Genomic DNA, 7,486 nt, shown 5'->3' on the forward strand with positions numbered 1-7,486 from the left:
CAAATGTGAAAAGTTTACAAGGAAATAATGACATTTCAAACACAATATGAAGTCATAAAATTCAAAATTATATGATTATATACAGTAACCAAGCATCAAAGGAATAACCAAACCCTGAACCAGCTATAGAAGAACACCCAAGGTGTGAATCAAACGCTGAGACGAGATGAAGGCAATGTTTACATTCTAAAATGTAAACAAAAAGTCACCTGTAACGGAGTGAAAACGTGAATTAATTTGATATAATACATACAAGTTTTGTTACAATTATGATAAAGAACACCAAAAGCATTCACGGCAGATTTTGAGCTATATATCCAAAAAGAATTGAGTTATAAGCCGCAAAGGGACCTTGAAGAAACCGCCCAACCGTCCGCTAGGGCGATAGATGTGAGGGTGAGGACATGCAGAGGTCACGTGGGTGCCGCTGGCGGGAAAAGGGAGGTAACTCGAGGGTGAGTGATTGTAAGTTCGCTTAAAGGAATTGAAGGGATTCAAGTTTCCACTTAACCGTTCGGAAGAGAGGAATGAGAAAGCAAATAAGCAGAGCCAGGATAAGGAAAAAAATCGAGGTTTTTCTAATTGGATGCTTTTCATGTAATGTCAAGTATTTAATCATTATTTCAATCTTTTACTCAATGTTTTAAGTTATTTAAAAATCACGAAATTTCGAGTATATTCTCGTTTCTTCCTGTTTTGTAAATCATATCATTTTGTTTTAGGAGCATGAGCTTTCGACACTGACTTCAGTGAGTATCACATGACTCAAGCTCTAAACTTGTATCACATGCAGTATACAGCGTGTCGCGAGCAGTGTGTGTCACTGGTAATGTGTAGTCACGCATCTTGTTCGGCAATTCGAAGCTCTGCAAACACAAACTTACCGAAATCGTCCCAGTGACGAGGCATTCCTGCAAACACAAACAAAACATCTTAGTATTACCAGTTCAAGAACTGTTTGGTGTAGGGGGCGGGATTGATCATTTTAGCAATAAGTACTATTCGGCTGTTGTTTTCCTTCTGCCTGCAAATTTGCCCTTTCCCCCAAATGTAATATGTCTAAAGACTGGTCATTCTTATTTTACTGATATTGCATTGAAAAATAACAACATAATAATTGATTACTTATACTTGAATGACAGAAATGAGGCTTGTTCCAATGGAATGGGTTGGAAACGCTATTATTGTTTTTAAAAAAACAACAACGTTGCAACAAAGGTACAACAATAAATAATGGAAAAACTAAAACATCTTACAGATATATTATTATTCTTTTGAACACATACCCTTTGCAAGCTTTCTGATATTTTTTTATTAGATTTATGTACATGGTACTCCAGATTGAGTTTAAGTATCAATAAACACCGTAAGTGCGAGTTTGTTTTTGAAACTCTATTGATATACGTGAAATTGGAAATATAGCCCTGAGAATCACGAATTCACTAATTGATACACTCCTCCTTGTCCCACGGGTGCTTCTATTTCACTGTCTCCGTCAACATTGTTACGAGATAGTGTTATACCCTGTGCACCAATGCTTCATCTTTCATACACTGTACCTGTAGATTCAGTAAGGGGAAGGGATGTGCTATATTTACACTTGTTTTAGATGTAGACAGAAGGATCTGGCAAGTGCTCCTATGAATGGCCGATTTGGCAAAATATGAGACAGATGACTCACATGACTCAAGATCTAAACCTGTATCACATGCAGTATACAGCGTACCGTGAGCAGTGTGTGTCACTGGTACTGTGTAGTCACACATCTTGTTCGGCAGTTCGAAGCTCTGCAAACACAAACTTACCCGAATCGTCCCTGTGAAAAGGCATTTCTGCAAACACAAACAAAAGATCTAGTATCAGTTCAAGAACTGGTTGGTGTAGGGGGGCGGGATTGATCATTTTAGCAATAACAGTTCAGCTGTTGTTTTGCTCCTGCTTGCCAATTTGCCCTTAGAACCAAATGTAATGTGTCTGAAGACTGGCCATTCTCATTTTAGTTACATTGTATTAAAGAACTATTACATAAAAAATTACTTATAATTCATTGCAAAAATGAAGCTTTTTTCTAATGGAATAGGTTAGAAACGCTATTACTGTTTTTAAAAAAAAAACCAAAACATCGCAACAAAGGTACAACAATGAACAATAGAAAAACTAAAACATCTTACAGATGCTTTAATACCTTTGAACACATACCCTAATGCAAGCTTTCTGATATTTGGAGACCCGTGAAGATCCGGGGTAGAATAGGTCTTCAGCAACCCATGTGCTTGCCATAAAAAGGCGACTATCTTGTCGTAAGAGGCGACTAACGGGATCGGGTGGTCAGTTTCGCTGACTTGGTTGACACATGTCATCGGTTCCCAATTGTGCAGATCGATGCTCATGCTGTTGATCACTGGATTGTCTGGTCCAGACTCGATTATTTACAGACCGCCGCCATATAGCTGGAATATTGCTGAGTGCGGCGTAAAACTAAACTCACTCACTCACTCTGATATTTGGAACACGAAAATTTATAATTAATAGTCAGATTTATATACAACGTACTCCAGATATGGGTTTAAGCACAAATACACATCGTACGTACGGGTTTATGTTTAATACTCTATCGATACACGTCAAATTGGAAATATAGCTCTGAGAATCACGAACACACTAATACACTCCTATTACTCCCATTAATGCCTTTATGGCCGATTTGGCAAAATATGAGACGGATGACTCACATGACCCAAGCTCTAAATTTATATCAAATGCAGTATACAGCGTGTTATGAGCAGTGTGTGCCACTGGTATAGTCCGTGTGCCTCAAAAGCGGATAGTTTTTTCAGAATTTATGTCCTAAAAATATATAAGTTGTTTAACAAACTATCATCAAAATATTTACAGTTCACTATTACGAGGGAGGAGTGCAAAGAGAGAAAACAGCAAGGAGTACGAGAAACATGTGCACAAGTGTCGACAGAGTTATTGATTCATTTACCTATGCTGTACCGGCTCCATCCTGTCTCGTGCTGTCGAAACCTGAATGATAGAACGCAAAGAAGTAACTGCATATTTCACGAATTTCACGATTTCGAATTTCAACTATTTTAATGTTGCATCAAATTTCTAGTTTTTCTAATCTGATTCTGTTCCTGTGATGTCAATTATTTCCTCATTATTTCACGCTTTTACTCATTGTTATTATTTACAAATCACGAAATTTCGAATATTTTCTCGTTACTTACTGTTTTGTAAACTATATCATTTTGTTTTAGGAGCATGAGCTTTCTACATTGACTTCAGTATCACATGAATCTAGCTCTAAACTTGTATCACATGAATCAAGCTCTAAACTTGTATCACATGAATCAAGGTCTAAACTTGTATCACATGCAGTATAAAGCGTGTCGCGAGCAGTGTGTGTCACTGGGAATGTGTAGTTACTCACACCTTCTTCGGAAATTCGAAGTTCTGCAAACACTTACCCGAAGAGTACAAGGGAAAAGGCATACCTTCAAACACAAACAGAACTGGTTGCTGTCGGGAGCGGGATTGATCATTTTAACAATAACAGTTCGGATGTTGTTTTGCTCCTTCTTGCCGTTTGCCCTTTCCCCCAAATGTAATAATTATGTCTAAATACTGATCATTCTCATTTTACTTACATTGCATTGAAATAGCTATTACACAATTGATTACTTATACTTTATTGAAAGAAATGAGGCTTTTTCCCAATGGAATGGGTTTTTAAACCCAACAACCTCACAACAAAGGTACAACGATGAACAATATGAAAACTAAATCATCTTACAAATGCTTTAATACTTTTAACATATACCCTATTGCAAGCTTTCTGATATTTGCAACACCAAATTAAAAAAAATATCAGTCAGAGTAAACATCGTAAGTACGGGTTTGTGTTTGAAACTCTATTGATATACGTCTAACTGAAAATATTATAGCACTGAGTATCACGAATACACTAATACATTCTATTTCACTTTCTTTGTCTACATTGTTACGAGACAGTGTTGTACCTCGTGCAACAATGTTTCATCTTTTATTTACTGTACGTGTATATTGAGTAAGGGGTAGGGGCGTGCTTTTTTTTTTACTTGTTATAGATGTAGACAGGAGGATCCAGAAAGTGCTCCAATGAGCTTATTCCAGAATTATGTTCCTTAGAGGATTATATAGGGAGAGTTACTTGTTCCCTCCCATATCACATTACATCTCAAGAAGAACAGCACTGTATGTGATGGTCATACCCTGAATACACTCTGCTTAACCCTTTCTTCCATGTTGGAATACGGTTGCTGAGAGGTGAATATTACCGTCATAGTCTTTATTGCTATAATTAAGTAGTCCCGCTAAAATCATAAACAGTGTCATACACAACACAATTTCCGAAAAATGATATAAATAGTCAGGAATTACCATAATGTTTCTTTTCAGTTTTGACACAGTCATGAACAGAAGAAAACACCATTTCATGAACGATGCTGTACCTAGTATTTTTGCTTGGTCTACACAGGCAGACACAGCTACATCTCGTGACGGAAATCGACGTCCTTCCGTTCGATCAACCATTTATGCCTTTATGGCTGATTTGGCAAAATATGAGGCAGATGGCAGCATCACAACAACGGTACAACAATGAAAAATTCAAAAACTAACTCATCTTACAAATGCTATAATACTTTTAACACATACCCTATTGCAAGCTTTCTGATATTTGCAACACAAAAGATTTAAAATCATTAGGCAGATCTATATATACACCGTACTCAAGATATGAGATTAAGTACCAATAAACATCCTAAGTTCCGGTTTGTGTTTGAATACGTCCAATTGGAAATATTATAGCACTGAGAAACACGAATAAACGAATACACCCCTCCTTCTCCCACTGGTGCTTCTATTTCACTGTCTCCGTCTACATTGTTGCGGGATAGTGTTATAACTTGTGCAGCAATGCTTCATCTGTCATACGCTGTACCTGTAGATTCAGTAAAGGGTAGGTGCGTACTATATTTACTCTTATTCTAGATAGAGACGGAAGGATCTGGCAAGTGGTCCAAGGAGCTTATTCCAGAATTATGTACCTAAGAGGAGCATATAAGGGGAGTTACTTCTTGCCTCCCATTTCACATTCCATCTCAAGCCACAAGAAGAACAGCATTGTATCTGTCTCACAGTCCCTGAACCACATTAATTTCCCTAATGCCTAGCCCTCCCTGCAATGTTAAAGCCCCAAATGAAGCAAGTCTAGATTTTCCCACGTTCTGAATCTCCCTTCTCACTGGGACTCCTTTTCAAATTAAATGGGTTTATTTGTTACTATCATAATTATATATATTCCAGGACTAAGCGTTAGTCTGTATCAGATGGTCATATCCTTGATACGTTCTGCTCAGCCCTTTCTTCCAAGTTGGATTACTGTTGCTGAGAGGTGAATATTACCATCATTGGCTCTATTGTTATAATCACTGCTCCTTTATTGAATTACCTCTACATGGGCGATCTTTTTGGAGTTACCTCCGCAAATTAACCCGCGAGGTTGCACTGTGCCAGTCGGCCCACCCTGTTATTTCCGCTCGTCAGTTTACATTGGAAACGCAAAGCAACTGGCAATCTTCGACACAGATTTCTCACTGATATTCACTATGCCTAGATCCCGTTGTTGTGTTCTGATGTGTTCAAACAGAGGGGGATATATTTTCCCATTCAAGAAATCTCTCTGAAATAAATGGATTGTAGCGGTGAAAAGAGATTTATGGCAACCGACGAACCACTCTGTTGTGTGTGCAGCACACTTAGTTACGACGACTTCGTCGCGTTCAACCCATGTAAACTTGATGAGGTTATGAGGTTAGAGTATGTGTATTGAAAATATTTGGTTCACATAAACATATAATTATTTTGTACAATAGTTTTATTTCGAGTTCATCGTAAATGTTGAAATTGCAAACAAACGTTATATATGGAAACATGAGATAGCACGAGTACTGAAAGTCATAAAAGAAAGCGGCTGACAACAGAGCACCAAGTAATCTCGCTAAAATCATTAACAGGTCATACAAAACAAGATTTCCGAAAAGTAATTTAAATGATCAGGAATTACAATAATGCTCTTTTCAAGAAGAAAATGCCATTTGAAGAAGGATGCTGTATCAAGTATTTTCGCTTGAACAGCACAGACAGACACGTGACAGAAATCTACGTGCTTCCGTTTGATCAACCTTTAATGCCTTTAGGGACGATTTAGCTCTAAACTTGTGTCGCATGCATTATACGGAGTGAGCAGTGTGTGCAACTGGTATAGTCCGTTTGCTTCAAAAGCGGACCGATGAATTGCAATCTAACTCGAAAACTATTAAACATATAATACTCAATGAAACGCTGACCATAATTAAAACATCAGATCAACTCTGTGATTTTTTGCCGAATTTATGTCCTAAGAACAAAAACAGTTGTTTAACAAACTATCATCAAAATATTTACACAGTTCACTATTTGTTACGAGGGAGGAGTACAAAGAGAGGAACAGCCAGGTGTACACGAAACACGAGCACAAGTGCCGACAGAGTTATTGATTCATTTACCTGAGCTTTGCCCTATCCGTACTGTTTTGCACACCGGGCTGTCGAAACTTGAATGATAGAACGCATATTTCAAGATTTTTCAAAAATTTCGAATTTCAACTATTTTCATGTTGCATCAAATTTTTAGTTTTTCTAATTTGATTCTGTTCCTGTAATGTAAATTATTTTCTCATTATTTTACGCTTTTACTCATTATTTTCAGTTATTTAAATATCACGAAATTTCGAATATTTTCTCGTTACTTACAGTTTTGTAAATTATATCATTTTGTTTTAAGAGCATGAGCTTTCTACACTGACTTCAGTGAGTATCACATGACTCAAGTTCTAAACCTGTACCACATGCAGTATACAGCGTGTTGCGAGCAGTGAGCGCCACTGGTTATGTGTAATTACCCACATTTTGTTTGGCACTTCGAAGCTCGGCAAACACAAACTTACCTCTAAATACACTGGAAACTTCCTCCACTGCAAACACAAACAAAACAAATTAGTAGTATCAGCTCAAGAACTGGTTGGTGTAGGATACGGGGGTGATTGATCATTTTAGCAATATCTGTTCAGATGTTGTTTTGCTTCTGCTTGCAAATTTGCCCTTTCCCCCAAATGTAATGTGTCTGAAGACTGGTCATTCTCACTTTGGTTACACCGCATTGAAATAAATATTACATACTTGATTACTTATACTTTATTGAAAGAAATCAGATTTTATCCGGTGAAATGGGTTGGAAACGCTATTACTGTTAAAAAACAACAAGATCGCAACAAAGTACAACAATGAATGGGAAGACTAAAACATCTTACAGATGCTTTGATGATTTTGAATACTGCAAGATTTCTGATATTTGCAGCACAAAAGCTTAAACCTATCAGTCAGATTTATGTACACTG

General features: G+C 37.3%; 1 long non-coding RNA gene across 1 annotated transcript; it reads right to left on the minus strand.

Annotated features, from left to right (window-relative positions):
* Positions 1 to 578: 578 nt before the first annotated feature.
* LOC124266496 lies at positions 579 to 3,035 on the minus strand. Its single transcript, XR_006895779.1, has 3 exons — positions 2,990 to 3,035; positions 1,806 to 1,832; positions 579 to 911 (listed from the first exon to the last, which is right to left on the minus strand). It is a non-coding gene; the product is annotated as an uncharacterized LOC124266496 (long non-coding RNA).
* Between the last annotated feature and the right edge of the window lie 4,451 nt (positions 3,036 to 7,486).

This window comes from Haliotis rubra, unplaced genomic scaffold (genome assembly GCF_003918875.1).
Source record: "Haliotis rubra isolate DU_JTF1 unplaced genomic scaffold, ASM391887v1 Scf126, whole genome shotgun sequence".
Taxonomy (NCBI): Eukaryota; Metazoa; Mollusca; class Gastropoda; order Lepetellida; family Haliotidae; genus Haliotis; species Haliotis rubra.